Source organism: Argentina silus, assembly GCF_951799395.1.
Source record: "Argentina silus genome assembly, chromosome: Y".
Taxonomy (NCBI): Eukaryota; Metazoa; Chordata; class Actinopteri; order Argentiniformes; family Argentinidae; genus Argentina; species Argentina silus.
This window is the reverse complement of record NC_139654.1, coordinates 4,821,292-4,840,000: the sequence shown is the minus strand read 5'-3', so window position 1 is coordinate 4,840,000 and position 18,709 is coordinate 4,821,292. Positions and strand designations below refer to the sequence as shown.

Below are 18,709 nucleotides of genomic sequence, written 5' to 3'. Positions count from 1 at the left end.
ACTTGCACCTCCACCTCCACCTGCATCTCGACCTCCAACTGAATCTTCACCTCCACCTCCACCTGTATCTCCACCTCCACCTGCATCTCCACCTCCACTTGCACCTCCACCTCCACCTGCATCTCGACCTCCAACTGAATCTTCACCTCCACCTCCACCTGCATCTCCACCTCTGCCTGCACCTCCACTTGCATCTCCACCTCCACCTCCACCTGCACCTCCACCTGCATCTCCACCTCCACCTGAACCTCCACCTGCAACTCCACCTCCACCTGCACCTCCACCTGCATCTCCACCTCCACTTGCACCTCCATATCCACCTCCACCTGCATCTCCACCTCCACCTGCACCTCCACCTGCATCTCCACCTCCATATGCATCTCTATCACTACCTCTGCCTCTACCTCCACCTCCATCACGACCTCCACCTCCACCTCACCCTCCAACTCCAATTCTACCTCCACCTCCACCTGCACCTCCACCTGCACCTCCACCTGCATCTCCACGTCCGCCTGCAACTCCACCTGCATCTCCATCTGCATCTCCACCTCCACCTGCACCTCCACCTGCATCTCCACCTCCACCTGAATCTCCACCTCCACCTCCACCTGCATCTCCACCTCCGCCTGCACCTCCACCTGCATCTCCACCTCCACCTGCACCTCCACCTGCATCTCCACCTCCACCTCCACCTGCACCTGCACCTCCACCTCCACCTGCATCTCCACCTCAACCTGCATCTCCACCTCCACCTGCACCTCCACCTCCACCTGCATCTACACCTCCACCTGAATCTCCACCTCCACCTGCATCTCCACCTCCACCTGCACCTGCATCTCCACCTCCATCTGCACCTCCACCTCCATCTGCACCTCTATCACTACCTCTACTTCCACCTCCACCTCCACCTCCACCTCACCCTCCAACACCACCTCTACCTCTACCTCCACTTCCACTTCCACCTCAACCTGCAACCCCACCTCCACCTGCACCTCCACCTCCACCTGCATCTCCACCTGCATCTCCACCTCCATCTGCACCTCTATCACTACCTCTACCTCCACCTCTATTACTACCTCCTCCTCCACCTCACCCTCCAACTCCACCTCTACCTCTACCTCCACGTCCACTTCCACCTGCAACTCCACTTCCACCTCCACCTGCAACTCCACCTCACCCTCCACCGTCACCTCACCCTCCACCTGCACGTCCACCTCCAACTGCATCTCCACCTCCACCTGCACCTCTATCACTACCTCTACCTCCACCTCTATCACTACCTCCACCTCCACCTCCACCTCACCCTCCACCGTCACCTCACACTCCACCTCCAGCTCCAACTCCAACTCCAGCTCCAACTCCAACTCCAGCTCCAACTCCAGCTCCAGTCGTCTTCATGTCTCTGCCCAGGCTGCTGTGTAGTTTACTGGTGGTGTTCCCCTACCTGCTGGTGACCATCGTACTGGTGGTGAAACGCTGCAGGGCTCCAGGTAAGAACCCTCTGCCCTCTACACCTACAGCTAGCTGACCCTCCTAAACACTCCCCTGTCTACACTACACCTACAGCTAGCTGACCCTCCTAAACACTCCCCTGTCTACACTACACTACAGCTAGCTGACCCTCCTAAACACTCCCCTGTCTACACTACACTACAGCTCGCTGACCCTCCTAAACACTCCCCTGTCTACACTACACTACAGCTCGCTGACCCTCCTAAACACTCCCCTGTCTACACTACACTACAGCTAGCTGACCCTCCTAAACACTCCCCTGTCTACACTACACTACAGCTAGCTGACCCTCCTAAACACTCCCCTGTCTACACTACACTACAGCTCGCTGACCCTCCTAAACACTCCCCTGTCTACACTACACTACAGCTAGCTGACCCTCCTAAACACTCCCCTGTCTACACTACACTACAGCTAGCTGACCCTCCTAAACACTCCCCTGTCTACACTACACTACAGCTAGCTGACCCTATTAAACACTCCCCTGTCTACACTACACTACAGCTAGCTGACCCTCCTAAACACTCCCCTGTCTACACTACACTACAGTTAGCTGACCCTCCTAAACACTCCCCTGTCTACACTACACTACAGCTCGCTGACCCTCCTAAGGGTCATTGAACACTGCCCTCTGGTGTCAGAATGGGAACACTGCCCTCTGCTGTCAGAATGGGAACACTGCCCTCTGGTGTCAGAATGGGAACACTGCCCTCTGGTGTCAGAATGGGAACACTGCCCTCTGGTGTCAGAATGGGAACGTTGCCTCTGGTTGTGTGAATAGGACCAGAGATTGTATATACTAGAGATACGCCTCTCCCTTGATTCACTGTTGGTTCTGACAGAGACGGGGAAGATGGCGCCTGTCCCATGTGGGGATACATTTCTGACCAATCACCACGCAGTTATAGATTAGCGTTACTGACAGCTGTCGTTGCTAGGTTCGCGTTGCTAGGATCACGTATATTATTTTATAGCCCGGTTCTAACTGGTAATTAGCCAGTATTTACTAAGAAACTATGAGGTAACTATGTGGTAACAAGGGCTTCTGCTGCCTCAGTGAGTTCATCACCATGGTAACTACCTGGTCTTGAATGACACACAGAGAGGCTTGAGTCAGTCAATCGAAAAGAAACAGCGTTTAATTGAATATCACATTTTATTTCATATCAGCAATGATACAAAATCATGTTATTTTATTCCTGTGTTGAACAGCTCAGCCTGATGAAGAGAAGCCAAGCAATGATGTCATCATGATGTCAGATTTGGATCCTCAGGAGTAACTGAACGTCCAGCAACAAGACATGGAAGCTATTTTAGCTCAGCTTTAAAGGGGCAATCTGGGATTGGTACATCCATGTTGGGACTCATAAATGAATGATATACAGGATAGCCATTGAGTATTGAAGAATATGACTTATAAATGCCTCATGAATTGACTTCAACTGACCCCAAAATATGAATCAGAAGACAAAATATCAGGTTGTTTTACTTAACCCTAACCCTAACCATTATGAAGTTAACATGTTAAAACCATCATGAAGTTAACATGGTGAAAACCATTTAAAATGTCATGGATGGTCAGTTATTTCAACCATCGCTCCGTCTCTGAATTTGAGAGGTTACATTTCTCTAGCCCCGTCCCTCAGCCTGGCGGGGAGACCGTTGTTTGAATCCCAGATTGCCCCTTTAAGAAAATGAATGTTGTTTTATCATAGAAAAAGGGTTTGATGCTTTTTATATTTCGAAGGATGTTTTCTGCTTTTTAAGGTCAGACTGAGGTCTAAGGTGAGCTTTGCTTGAATAAAAACAATGTTAGCATAGAACAACAATGTTATTTACTTATGCTTTTACTTGTATTCAGAAATATTTTTGCTTAATCGGTTGTTTCTTTATTTTGATATGCATTGTTTTTTCATTAGATTATGTTAAAGACATCTTTTCTTTAGAATTTTGAAATATGTTTTGCTTTTTAGAGGTATTTTAAGAAATCTTCTTTTTCCATTGGTATTAGTCATTAAACCGGCCGATAAGACATTCCTTCTTTCTGCTTGGAGCTGGAATGTTGTTTCACATCATTAGTTTAATGTGTTTTTAACATGCAATTACATGTTTTGATGGCGTTTACCAGACCGTGTTTACCAGACTGTACCAGATCGTTGTTGGGAATTTATTTTTATAAATACAGTTTATTTTTGCTAAATGAAAAATACATTACTGCAGTGTGCTAAATTTACTAATGTGGTGGCCTGTTGATAAATGAGAGATGGATCAAGCATTAGTCCCGTGGTACGTTGGATTAATACATGGAGAGGTCAAGCCAGGCTATCAAGAAGGATGTTTCAACACATGTTTACACAAAAAGCTGTAGTGGAAAAGTACCAGACTAGGGAGGGACAAACCAGAGCAGGTGTGTTATCTCACTAGCAGGGCGCTGTCTCCGCTGATGGGACCAATCGTGTGCCAAGGGGCTGGGACCAGCCCGTGCACCAACAAGGGAGAGCCAAGTCTAAACCACGGCTTCTCCCCAACCAAACAGCCAATCACATCATTTGTGTTACTGCTTTACGTGACTGTTAGAATCCATCCATTTTTGGAGGGTTGGTTACAGATTAACAGCTTGCTGTTCCTTGCCAAAGTGGTCCTTGTACAAGCCTGAAATTTTGACATAAATAAAATAGCTAAAAGTAAGAAGTTGTTTGTCTGATCCTTAAAAAAAAGAACACGCTCTGACACCATGTTGACCAGACCACGCGGTGACATCATATCGCTGAGTCTACCTTTAACTGAATCTTATCTCGGTGTCTGGGGTTTCTGAAGGGATGCTTTTCTGTGTCTGTGTTCATTGCATCGATCGATCAGGGCGGGAAATATGTATATGAACATGCAATGCAACAGTGGCCTTCATGTTTGCAGTGAAAGTTTGAGAGTATCGATCGGAAGATGAAGAAATGGATTGACTTTCAAAGAGTAGGAAGTAAAATGCAGAAGGAGACTTTGAGTGGATGCTAACTGGTATTGAATGAATGTTGCTGTTATGATGTGAAGTTTATGATGATGGTGTGAGGGTTGACAAGACATTATTATAATAACAGTAGCTGGTTTAATGTAAGTATGTTTCTATCAATCATGGGGGCAGGCAAGTTAAATCCAAACTTAGGATGTTTTGCACAAATTTGCACATTGAAAGTCTGAGAATACAAACTAAAATATGAAGGAATGGTTTGGCATTGAAAGAATATGAACTAAGTAAGAATATTTGGTGTTTAAGAACATTTTAAATGAAGTTTGAGATGTCAAAAGAATGAGGTCACCCGGTAAAAAGACATCATCAGGAAGAGAACACTATTCCATTGTTTGCTTCAGACAATTCAAATTCAAATTCAAAGTGTTTATTATCATATGCACAGTAGAAAACATGTTTCCCTGTACAACGAAATTCTTGCTTTGCTGTCCGCAGAATGCCAACCAATGTAAAATATACAATACTAAAGAATATACAATATATACTAAACAAATGTACAAGACAGCAAAACTTAAGGCATACAATAAAATAGCAGCAATAATAATAATAAAACAGTGCAAATGTAGCAGTGCAATTATGCAAACTGGTAATGAGGTAGTAAGGTTATATTAATCTCCTATGGGTTGTTTAGGAGCCTGATGGCAGTGGGAAAGAAGGAGTTCTTCAGTCTGGTGGTCCTGCATTTAACACTTCTGTACCTCCGGCCTGAGGGTAGAAGTGTGAACAGTCCGTGCTGGGGGTGGGTGGGGTCCTTGAGGATGGAGGCGGCTCTCCTGTGGACTCTGCGGTGGTAGATGCTCTGCAGAGAGGGCAGTGGAGTCCTGGTGATTTTCTCAGCGTCTCCTAGGCCTGTCTGCACATTTGGGTTGTCATGACGTTGCTAAGGGAAGTGTTAACACTGGAAAGAAAACGTCCCCTTTGGTTCACACTAATGTTCTATTACACTAATGTTCTATTATACTAACGTTCTATTATACTAATGTTCTATTACACTAATGTTCTATTATACTAATGTTCTATTATACTAACGTTCTATTACACTGTTCTATTACACTAATGTTCTATTATACTAATGTTCTATTACACTAATGTTTTATTAAACTAACGTTCTATTACACTAATGTTCTATTACACTAATGTTCTATTACACTAATGTTTTATTAAACTAACGTTCTATTACACTAATGTTTTATTATACTAATGTTCTATTACACTAATGTTCTATTACACTAATGTTCTATTACACTAATGTTCTATTATACTAACGTTCTATTACACTAATGTTCTATTATACTAATGTTCTATTACACTAATGTTCTATTAAACTAACGTTCTATTACACTGTTCTATTACACTGTTCTATTACACTAATGTTCTATTACACTGTTCTATTACACTAATGTTCTATTACACTGTTCTATTACACTAATGTTCTATTACACTAATGTTCTATTACACTAATGTTCTATTAAACTAACGTTCTATTACACTGTTCTATTACACTAATGTTCTATTACACTAATGTTCTATTATACTAACGTTCTATTACACTGTTCTATTACACTAATGTTCTATTACACTGATGTTCTATTATACTAATGTTCTATTATACTAATGTTCTATTACACTGATGTTCTATTACACTGTTCTATTATACTAATGTTCTTTTACACTAATGTTCTATTACACTAATGTTCTATTACACTATTGTTCTATTACACTAATGTTCTATTACACTGATGTTCTATTACACTAATGTTCTATTATACTAATGTTCTATTACACTGTTCTATTAAACTAATGTTCTATTACACTGATGTTCTATTACACTGTTCTATTACACTAATGTTCTATTACACTGATGTTCTATTACACTAATGTTCTATTACACTAATGTTCTATTACACTGTTCTATTAAACTAATGTTCTTTTACACTAATGTTCTATTACACTAATGTTCTATTACACTAATGTTCTATTACACTGTTTTATTAAACTAATGTTCTTTTACACTAATGTTCTATTACCCCTGGATACGATCTAGTGTGCCTAGAAACGAAACTCACTAACTTACCATGTTGTCAAACATGTTGGCACCGAACAGTCCCATAGAAATACATTCCTAACCCTAACAGTTCCATAGAAATACATTCCTAACCCTAACAGTCCCATAGAAATACATTCCTATCCCTAACAGTCCCATAGAAATACATTCCCAACCCTAACAGTCCCATAGAAATACATTCCTAACCCTAACAGTCCCATAGAAATACATTCCTAACCCTAACAGTCCCATAGAAATACATTCCTATCCCTAACAGTCCTATAGAAATACATTCCTAACCCTAACAGTCCCATAGAAATACATTCCTATCCCTAACAGTCCCATAGAAATACATTCCTAACCCTAACAGTCCCATAGAAATACATTCCTATCCCTAACAGTCCCATAGAAATACATTGGAACATTTAAAAATGCATTTTGTTTTTACGCTGCTGAAACAATCCGGAGTGCCAGATGTGTGAAAGGTTCAACCACTGAAGAGGAAATCTTCTCACATGGTTCTGCTTTCCTCCATTGGCCTCATGTGTTGTGCTGTCGACAGTCGACCAACAGATGGCGCCATGCAGCGTGTTTCTGCTCTCTGTCAGTCGCTGGAAAACTGACGGAACAGATTTAATCCACCATCAACTCCATAAGCATTACATACATGACATCACATTACATACATGTAACTTAGCTACTAACCGTAGCTAAGTCTTTCAACTTAACCAAGGTGTCGTCCGCGCTACGCTAACCAGGCTAACCAAGGCTACACGATGCTACGCTAAGGCTAAACTACACTATGCTAGCCTCGACTACACCAGACTATGCTATGCTACACTACGCTACCCGGGTGGCGTGGACCAGGTAGCCCTTGGCCTTGATGATGCCGCGGCTCTTGACGATGATGGCGTAGCGCAGGACCCAGCGGAGGCGCCACGCCACGCCGACGCCGCGTCACAGCGGTCGCGGTCGGGGTCGCCGTGGGACGCCGTTGCTAACGCCGCGCTCTCACGGAGCGCCTCCTGGAAGCCCGCCGACGTGATGAGCTCTGGAAGACGACAGAGAGACAGACAGGTTAGAGAAAGACAGGTTAGGGGGAGAGAGACAGGTCAAAGACAGACAGACAGCTCAGAGGGAGAGGGGGGAGGGAGAGAGAGAGAGACAGGTTAGAGGGGAGACAGACATGTCAAAGACAGACAGATAGACAGACGGGTCAGAGAGAGAGAGACAGCGCCTCCTGGAAGCCCGCCGCCGAGATAAGCTCTGGAAGGAGAGAGAGAGAGAGAGAGAGACATGTAACACTTACCTCGAGTTGTAGATAAGTATGCTATGTTAGGACCAGTGACTAGGCTCGTAGGGAGCAGTAGTAGTTAAAACAGTAATAATAGCAAAATAATAATCAGACACACCACAGACCATCAAGTAAGTTTTAAATGCCGGCTTGTTTATACACATTTGTAGAAAAAGTTAGAAGTAGAAAATTGGTACCATAAGACAGTTTACATTACACATACATACATTGAATACTGAAAACAATTGCATCTAAATGCAAATGGGTCAATAATAAACCTCTTCTTTAAGGAATATCAAGAAAAACAAAGTCTCTCAGTTCAAGAAAATATTTCTAAAGTGAAGTCTCGGTTAAAGTTTCTTTTAAAGTTCTATTTGATTTCTAATTTCAATAGTTAACTATTTTAAGTTCAATGGCTATCTTACTTTTCCATAAGATTATTCTATCTAAGTATCATTAAGATCTTTTAAATCTTCATTAAATCAATATTTTCACTAGGCCTATTTAGAATCAAGTATCAAGTATTAATCTCCTATTTTAGCAATATAAACCAGTGAGCTACTATGTTTAGCGAGTTCAGAAACAAAATCAAAATCAGTTTGGCATTAGCATGAAACCAGTAAGATAACAATAATACCATCAAACATCAATTAAAACATTCACCATTCAACATTAACATCAAGGCTATGAACGTATAGTGAATAACTATCAAGTATCAAGTTAAATGCTAATCAATCTTTTCAGGCAACAATGCAATTCAATCATAGACCGTATGCAACGGTCAACGAATTCAACCTTGCTAGCAACCAGGCGAAACAGTCCAGCGAATGCCACGTGCGAACTTAGTTTTCATTGAGTCCACGCTTACCGCAAATTAAAGTCCAAACGAATCCTCTTGCAACGAAATAACGAAGGCTTTACACAGTCCTACCGCAAATCCGATGAAAGAGTCCTTGTTCTTCTCCAGAATGTAGATGAATCTTGTGGATGCAACGTGATGATGATCCGATGGTTCTTCTCAAGAATGTAGGAGGCTCGCCAGCGGGAGCGTGGCTCCGGATAATACACGGTTTTACTCTCTTATATAATGTCTAAATAAACCACAGTCTACCTTTGCAGACAGAATACAACATAAAACACTTTCAAATCAAAGAAAATAAACGTTTTCACTCGGTTTTGCTGTTATTTTGCTCACTGGTTAGTTCCACTAGCTTTCGCTCAACTTGCTTCGTCTCTGACTAGCATTCTCAATGAAAAAGGAAGTTGCAACCAGCCATTCTGATTGGCTGACTAGTTTAAGTGACAAAACTTCCTGTAAAAATCAATATTGAAACGAATTATTTTTAATCCTATTTATTAGACTAAATCATGGACTTTTATTTCTAATGTCAGAATATTTATTCAGAAATATTTTTACTGTTATTTATTCAAGTATCTGTTTATGGCTATTTTAACCTAGGTTACAGACAGGTTAGAGGGAGAGACAGACATGGAAAGAGAGGGAGAGAGAGAGAGAGACAGGTTAGAGGGAGAGACAGACATGGAAAGAGATGGAGGGAGAGAGAGAGACAGGTCAGAGAGAGACAGACAGCTCAGATGAAGAGGGAGGTTAGGTTAGAGGGGGGACAGACAGGTCAGAGAGAGACAGACAGGTCAGGGACAGAGAGAGAGAAAGAGAGACAGACAGACAGACACCCCCAGACAAATTGATCACAGACAGACAGATCACAGACAGACACCCACCTTTGGGGTCGTTGTGGGTCAGTAGCTGGACCCCCGCCTGCTTGGCATATGCCGTCAGATCGGGGGGCATCACACAACAGGACGCCAGGTTGACCTGGTTGCTGATGGGCTTCACCTTGGATACGGGAGAGAGAGAGACAGGTCAGAGAGACAGACAGGTCAGGGACAGAGAGACAGACAGGCCATCAGATCGGGGGGCATCACAGAACAGGACGCCAGGTTGACCTGGTTACTGGTGGGCTTCACCTTGGATACGGAAGAGAGAGAGACAGGTCAGGGAGAGACAGACAGGTCAGGGACAGAGAGACATACAGGCCATCAGATCGGGGGGCATCACAGAACAGGACGCCAGGTTGACCTGATTACTGGTGGTCTTCACCTTGGATACGGGGGAGAGAGAGAGAGAGAGAGAGAGACAGGTCAGGGACAGACAGACAGGTCAGGGACAGAGAGAGAGAGACAGACAGACAGACACTGTTAACTGCTTGGTTGGGACAGAGAGAGAGAGACAGGACAGGGACAGAGAGAAAGAGAGAGAGAGAAAGAGAGACAGACAGTTGGCGTACGCACTCAGTTTGACCTGGTTACTGGTGGGGTTTCACCTTGGACATGGAGAGAGAGACAGACAGGTCAGGGAGAGACAGATACCCCCAGCACAGGACAGACAGACAGACAGTTCAGAGACAGAGACAGACACCCACCTGGGCCCAGTCGTAGCGCTCCTCCAGGAGGCCCTTGTCCAGGACAGACAGACAGATCAGACAGACAGACACCCACCTGGTCCCAGTCGTACAACTCCTCCAGGAGGCCCTTGTCCAGGACAGACAGACAGGTCAGGGATAGAGCGAGAGAGAGAGAGAGACAGACAGACAGACACACACACCGTCCAGGACAAACAGACAGGCCAGAGAAAGACAGACAGACACCCACCTGGGCCCAGTTGTGCAGCTCCTCCAGGAGGCCCTTGTCCAGGTCCGACGTCCCGATGGCGACCACCTTCCCGGACGCCACCAGCGTTTCCAAGAAAACCCATGCCGGCTGCAGGTCCGAGAGGGTCTGGGGGGCGTGGTCGGCCCCCGGGGGGGGGGGGGGCGCCAGGATGACCGAGTCGAGTTGGGAGAGGGCGAGAGTGAGACAGGCTGTTGGGGGGGAGGGAGACAGGTTAGGGAGAGAAAGACAGGTTAGAGGTCCGAGAGGGTCTGGGTGTGGGGGGGGGGGGGGGATGTTGTCCTCCTGGTCGACAGGGCGAGGGTGAGACAGGCTGTGGAGGGGAGAGACAAACAGGTAAAGAGAGAGACAGACAGGCAGACAGCCAGCCAGCCAGCCAAACAAACAGACAGACAAGCAGACAGCCAAACAGGCAGACAGACAGACAAACAGGCAGGACTCACCCATGTCGACAGCCTGCCTGATGGACGACTGGTCCGACTCGCACAGGAACAGCTTGACTGCAACGACAACGTTAGCGTGGGTTAGCCTAGGTTAGCCTGTGTTAGCATGTGCTGGTGTCATTTGTTAGCCTGTGTTAACGTGTGGTCGCGTCGTGTGTAATCATGGGCTGGTATCGTCCGCCTGGGGGGTGGAGCAGTCCAGGACGTCAGACTCCTGGAGAGACAGACAGGTTAGAGAAAGACAGGTGAGAGAGAGACAGGTAAACAGACAGACAGGTTAGAGAGAGAGAGACAGACAGGTCAGAGAGAGAGAGACAGACAAGCATGATGGTGGCCTCGGCCGCATGGGGGGTGGAGCAGTCCAGGACGTCAGACTCCTGGAGAGACAGACAGGTCAGAGAGAGAGACACAGGTAAACAGACAGACAGGTTAGAGAGAGAGAGACAAGTTAGAGACAGACAGACAGAGAGACAGACAGGCGTGATGGCCTCGGCCGCCTGGGGGGTGGAACAGTCTAGGACGTCAGACTCCTGGAGAGACAGACAGGTCTGAGAGACAGACAGGTTCAGGACAGACAGATTACAGAAAGACAGCCAGGCGTGCCTGGGAGGGGGGAGCAGTCCAGGTTAGAGACAGACCAGACTAGTCGAACTAGAGAGAGGGAGAGAAAGAGAGAGAGATTAGCTGACCTCAGCAGAACCTCCCTCCCTCCCTGTTCAACCCTCCCCCCCAAACCTGCCTCCCCCCCGTCTCCCTGCCTGTGTGTGTGTCTGTGTGAGTGTGTCTGTGTGTGTCTGTGTGAGTGTGTGTATGTCTGTGTGAGTGTGTGAGTGTGTGTGTGTGTGTCTGTGTGTATGTGAGTGTGTGTGTGTCTTCCTCTCTCTCTCCCTGTCTCATGAGCACCCACCCACACACACACACACACACACACACACACACACACACGTTGTCACTTGACTCACTAAACATTGACGCCTCTGGGCATGTGTGTGTATGTGTGAGTGTCTGTGTGAGTGTGTGTCTGTCTGTGTGAGTGTGCGTATGTGTGAGTGTGTGTGTGTGTCTCCCTCTCTCTCTCCCTGTCTCAGGAGCACCCACCCACACACACACACACACACACACACACACACGTTGTCACTTGACTCACTAAACATTGACGCCTCTGGGCATGTGTGTGTGTCTGTGTGTGTCTGTGTGAGTGAGTGTGTGTGTGAGTGTGTGTGTGTGTGTGTCTGTGTGTTGTGATGGCCCAGCCGGTGAGCAGTGCCCCACAGAGACACCTGGTGGCCACAAGGGGGAGGCAAAGGCAGCCATGGGGTGTCGTGCTGGATGGGAGGTACTATCCCAGTTCTATGTCCTGGAGACTCCGCCACCAATCAGATGACTCAGCTCACCGCTCACAGGTGCGCTGAGTCAGCTCGGCGATCCTGAGGCCTTTTAAACTCCCCAGGACAAGCTGAAGACAGACTGGCTGGAGGAACGAGTCGAGACCAGACACCCGCTAAGCCAGTCTCATAAGCCAAACGGGAGAGAAAGCCTGGAAGACGGAGAGGAACCCCCCAACCGACCGGAGGAAGAGGTCAGTGAAAGGGACCCGATATCCGACTAACTTTGGCCTGTCTCTCTTTCTCTCTCTCTGACGACAAAAAGAACCCGGCGGAGCGCCGTAGCGCCAACCGCCAACCCGGTGAAGATTTGAGTTGCCTTTCGCCTCTCCCTTTTCCCCGCACCTTAGAAATAAAACCCTACGTTGATTTCACCGCAACCCCTGTTTCCGCCTGTTTCTATTCTCATTGGTTGACCCACTGTTGCGCCTGTCGACCAGGCTCCCACAGTGTGTGTGTGTGAGTGAGTGTGTGTGTCTGTGTGAGTGTGTCTGTCTGTCTATCTGTGTGTGTGTGTGTGTGTGTGTCTCCCTCTCTCTCTCTCACACACACACGTTGTCACTTGACTCACTAAACATTGACGCCTCTGGGCGCGCGTGTGTGTGGGTGTGCGTGTGTGTGTGGAGCATCCAGAGAGAGACGAAGTAAAGGAGGGAGGGAAGGAAGGAAGGTAGGAAGGAAGGGAGGGAGGGAAGGAAGGAAGGAAGGAAGAGAGGGATGAGTCTCACCTTCTCCTCCGCCGACAGTAAGGAAAGAAGAGAGGAAACAGGAAAGGAGGGAAGGGAAGGAGGGAGGGAAGGAGGGAGGGAAGGAGAGAGAGAGAGAGAGACAGGAGGGAGGGAGGGAGGGAGGGGAGAAGGAGGGGAGAAGGAGGGAGAGAGAGAGACAGGAGGGAGGGAGGGAGAGAGAGAGACAGGAGGGAGGGAAGGAGGGAGAGAGGGAGAGAGACAGGAGGGAGGGAGGGAGGGAGAGACAGGAGGGAAGGAAGGAAGGAAGACAGGAAAGGAGGGAGAGAAGGAGGGAGGGAAGGAGGGAGAGAAGGAGAGAGAGACAGGAGGGAGGGAGGGAGAGAAGGGGGGAGGGAAGGAGAGAGAGAGAGAGACAGGAGGGAGGGAGAGAAGGAAAGAAGGAGGGAGGGAGGGAGGGAGAGAGACAGGAGGGAGGGAAGGAGGGAGGGAGAGAGACAGGAGGGAGGGAGAGACAGGAGGGAAGGAAGTAAGGAAGACAAGAAAGGAGGGAAGGAAGAGAGAGACAGGAAAGGAGGGAGGGAGGGAGGGAGAGAAGAGAGGGATGAGTCTCACCTTCTCCCCGGCCGACGGCGTCTCAGAGGACCAGTCACTCAGCATGGCGCGGATACAGTCCTGGAGCTACGGCAACAACAGACAGACAGGTCAGATGGAGAGACAGACAGGTCAGAGACAAACAGATATACAGACAGACAGGTCAGAGACTGACAGACAGACAGACAGAGGGACAGACAGGTCAGAGACAGACAGACAGACAGTGTGAGTGTGTGTGTGTATGTCTGTGTGAGTGTGTGTGTGTGTGTGTGTGTGTGTATGTCTGTGTGAGTGTGTGTGTGTCTGTGTGTGTGTGTGTGTGTGTGTGTATGTGAGTGTGTATGTGTCTCCCTCTCTCTCTCCCTGTCTCAGGAGCACCCACACACACACACACACACACACATTGTCACTTGACTCACTAAACATTGACGCGCGTGTGTGTGTGTGTGTGTGTGTGTGTGTGTGTGTGTGTGTGTGTGTGTGTCTCCCTCTCTCTCACACACACACACATTGTCACTTGACTCACTAAACATTGACGCCTCTGGGCGCGCGTGTGTGTGGGTGTGCGTGTGTGTGTGTGTGGAGCATCCAGAGAGAGACGAAGGAAGGAAGGAAGGAAGGAAGAGAGGGATGAGTCTCACCTTCTCCTCCGCCGACAGTAAGGAAAGAAGACAGGAAACAGGAAAGGAGGGAAGGGAAGGAGAGAGAGAAGGAGAGAGAGAGAGAGACAGGAGGGAGGGAGGGAGGGAGGGAGGGGAGAAGGAGGGAGAGAGAGAGACAGGAGGGAGGGAAGGAGGGAGAGAGAGAAGGAGAGAGAGAGAGAGACAGGAGGGAGGGAGGGAGGGAGGGAGGGGAGAAGGAGGGGAGAAGGAGGGAGAGAGAGAGACAGGAGGGAGGGAAGGAGGGAGAGAGGGAGAGAGACAGGAGGGAGGGAAGGAGGGAGAGAGGGAGAGAGACAGGAGGGAGGGAGGGAGAGACAGGAGGGAAGGAAGGAAGGAAGACAGGAAAGGAGGGAAAGAAGAGAGAGACAGGAGGAAAGGAGGGAGGGAAGGAGGGAGAGAGAGAGAGACAGGAAAGGAGGGAGGGAGAGAAGAGAGGGATGAGTCTCACCTTCTCCCCGGCCGACGGCGTCTCGGAGGACCAGTCACTCAGCGTGGCGCGGATACAGTCCTGGAGCTACGGCAACAACAGACAGACAGGTCAGATGGAGAGACAGACAGGTCAGAGAGAAACAGACAGACAGACAGATAGACAGACAGATAAGACAGAGGGACAGACAGGTCAGAGACAGCATGGCGCGGATACAATGCTGGAGCTGGAGGGCAACAAAAGACATACAGGTCAGACAGACAGACAGAGAGAGACAGGTCAGATAGAGAGACAGACAGGTCAGAGACAGCGTGGCGCGGATATAATCCTGGAGCTGAACGGCAACAACAGGTCAGACAGACAGACAGAAAATGACAATAAAACGACATATTTAGTATTTATTTAATCACATTCATAATACACACACACACACACACGGTCAGTTCGTTAGAGCCAGTTAGCATTCGCCTTTAGCACCCCGTCAACACTGCACTCTGTAGGTAAATTCGTTAGCCCCGTTAGCATTAGCTTTTAGCACCCCGTCAACACTGCACTCGGTAGGTAAATTCGTTAGCTTCGTTAGTTAGCCCCGTTATCATTAGCCTCAGAGCCGGTAGAGGAGACGGTACCACCGGGGGAGACGGTCCCAGAGGACCCGCTACGAGTACCAGAGGAGCCGCCGGTGTCGGTGGTGGTGGTGGTTTCCATGGTGTCTGTCTCCCCTTCTCTCGTAAAGAAGAAGTAAATGTCGTAAAGATATAATAATAATAATAAAAAGATATCGTAAAATGAGGGAGAGGTGGGGTTGTCTAGCAACGAGGAACAGTTGGTGGGTTTGAGGGAATGTCGTAAAGGAAAAGAAAATGTCGGAAAGGGACGGGATATGGTGGGTTACCTAGCAACGAGGGGGTGGGGAGAGTGTGTGTGTGGTTTGAAGGACTGTCGTAAAAATATTTTTTCAAAACAAATACGAACGGTGGAGGGAAAGGGGGGGGGTTGCCTAGCAACGAGGGGGTGGGTTTGAAGGAATGTCGAGTAATGATGACACGACGCGTTTCCACACACACACACACACGGTCAGTTCGTTAGAGCCAGTTAGCATTAGCCTTTAGCACCCCGTCAACACTGCACTCGGTAGGTAAATTCGTTAGCTTCGTTAGTTAGCCCCGTTAGCATTAGCCTCAGAGCCGGTAGAGGAGACGGTACCACCGGGGGAGACGGTCCCAGAGGACCCGCTACGAGTACCAGAGGAGCCGCCGGTGTCGGTGGTGGTGGTGGTTTCCATGGTGTCTGTCTCCCCTTCTCTCGTAAAGAAGAAGTAAATGTCGTAAAGATATAATAATAATAATAATAATAATAATAATAGTAAATGTCGTAAAATAAGGGAGGTTGGTGTGTTTGAGGGAATGTCGTAAAGGAAAAGAAAATGTCGGAAAGGGACGGGATATGGTGGGTTACCTAGCAACGAGGGGGTGGGGAGAGTGTGTGGTTTGAAGGAGTTTCATAAAACATTTTTTTCTAAAAAATGTCGTAAAATACGAACGGTGGAGGGAAAAGGGGGGGGGTTGCCTAGCAACGAGGAGGTGGGTTTGAAGAGCCTAACTACATGGTTCTACTAGCCCTAGGGTTAGGGTCAGGGTTTAGGGTTAGGGTTAAAGTTAACTCATCCCCTAGGGTTAGGGTTAGGGTCAGGGTTTAGGGTTAGGGTCAGGGTTAGAGTTAGGGTTAGGGTCAGAGTCAGGTTCAGGGTCAGAGTTAGGGTTAGGGTCAGAGTCAGGGTCAGGGTTAGAGTCAGGGTTAGGGTCAAGGTTAACTCGTCTCCTAGGCCTGTCTGCACATTTGGGTTGTCATGACGTTGCTAAGTGAAGTGTTAACACTGGAAAGAAAACGTCCCCTTTGGTTTCCACTGATGTTCTATTATACTAATGTTCTATTATACTAATGTTCTATTATACTAATATTCTATTATACTAATGTTCTATTACACTGTTCTATTACATAAATGTTCTATTACACTAATGTTCTATTACATAAATGTTCTATTATACTAATGTTCTATTACACTGTTCTATTACACTGATGTTCAATTACACTGATGTTCAATTACACTGATGTTCTATTACACTGATGTTCTATTACACTAATGTTCTATTACACTGTTCTATTACACTGATGTTCTATTATACTAATGTACTATTACACTGATGTTCAATTACACTGATGTTCTATTACACTGATGTTCTATTACACTGTTCTATTACACTGATGTTCTATTACACTGTTCTATTACACTAATGTTCTATTACACTGTTCTATTACACTAATGTTCAATTACACTGTTCTATTACACTGATGTTCTATTACACTGATGTTCTATTACACTGATGTTCTATTACACTGATGTTCTATTACACTGTTCTATTACACTAATGTTCTATTACACTGTTCTATTACACTGATGTTCTATTACACTGTTCTATTACACTGATGTTCTATTACACTGTTCTATTACACTGATGTTCTACTACACTAATGGGGGCGGCAGGTAGCCTGGAGGTTAAAGAGGCCGGCCAGCAATCGGAAGGTTGCTGGTTCGATCCCCGCTCCAGGAGGGATCTGGATGTGAGCTGGTGACTGGAGGGTTGCTGGCAGCATATCCAGGTCCCTACCACTGCCGTTGTGCCCTTGAGCAAGTCACTTAACCCCGAATTGCTCCAGGGGCGCTGACTTGGCTGACCCTGTACCCAGAGCCCAGCGCTCTGTTCTCCCTGGGGGGGTGTGCACGTGTGTTGTCTCGGAGGGGGGGTGTGCAGTGCGTGTGTGTTGTCTCGGGGGGGGTGTGTGCAAAAAGACCCTTTCCAACAATTGATGTGAATTGATTGCATGGCAAATAAACAGTCTTTCTTTTCTTTCTTTCTATTACACTGATGTTTTATTATACTAATGTTCTATTACACTAATGTTCAATTACACTGATGTTCTATTACACTAATGTTCTATTACACTAATGTTCTATTACACTAATGTTCTATTACACTGATGTTCTATTACACTAATGTTCAATTACACTGATGTTCTATTACACTGTTCTATTACACTAATGTTCTATTATACTAATGTTCTATTACACTGATGTTTTATTATACTAATGTTCTATTACACTGATGTTCTATTACACTGATGTTCTATTACACTGATGTTCAATTACACTGATGTTCTATTACACTGTTCTCTTACACTGATGTTCTATTACACTGTTCTATTACACTGATGTTCTATTACACTAATGTTCAATTACACTGATGTTCCTCAGAAGTATGTCAAGTCAGTCGGTTGAAGTCCAGCGGCAGGAAGTAAACCACAGTTCGCAGGACATCAGCACCCCTGAAGTAGGTCCTAGCACTGAAGAAGACAGAGAGACCAGCCAGCCCAAAAGGGAAAAGATTAGTGCCCAGAAGCCGAGAGTTAAATGGCCAGGGGCTTCAGAAAACAGGGTATGGGAAGGTATCAACAGTGACTTGAGTAGGATTTTAGACAAGTTGAAAGGTACTGCCGAGAGTAAACTGGAGAAAATGGGCGATATTATCTATGATTATGGAGCAGAAAGATTTGGCGTGTCCGAGAAAAAGAAGAAGACAGGTACTGAGGTAATTAAATCTAGGCGCCAACAGGAAATGGATAGACTTATCAGGGAGAGAAGACAGCTCAGGAAACAGTGGAGGAAAGCTACAGAGGCTGAGAAGGAAGGGTTAAATAGGCTGCAGGTAGATGTGAAGGAGAGACTGGCAGTGTTAAGAAGAGCAGAGAGCATTAGGAAAAACAGGAAAAAGAGAGAGCGAGCTAGAACAGCATTTTACAAAGATCCATTTAGATTTGTGAAATCGTTATTTAGTAAGGGGAAAAATGGTAGCCTTAGGGCTCCAAAACAGGAGCTTGAGGGACATCTGGA

General features: G+C 46.7%; 1 protein-coding gene across 1 annotated transcript in view; it reads right to left on the bottom strand.

Annotated features, from left to right (window-relative positions):
* LOC310823899 (uncharacterized protein) overlaps nucleotides 1-18,709 on the bottom strand; it is a 310,796-nt gene that overhangs the window by 19,790 nt on the left and 272,297 nt on the right. The gene's annotated exons all lie outside the window — the stretch shown is intronic.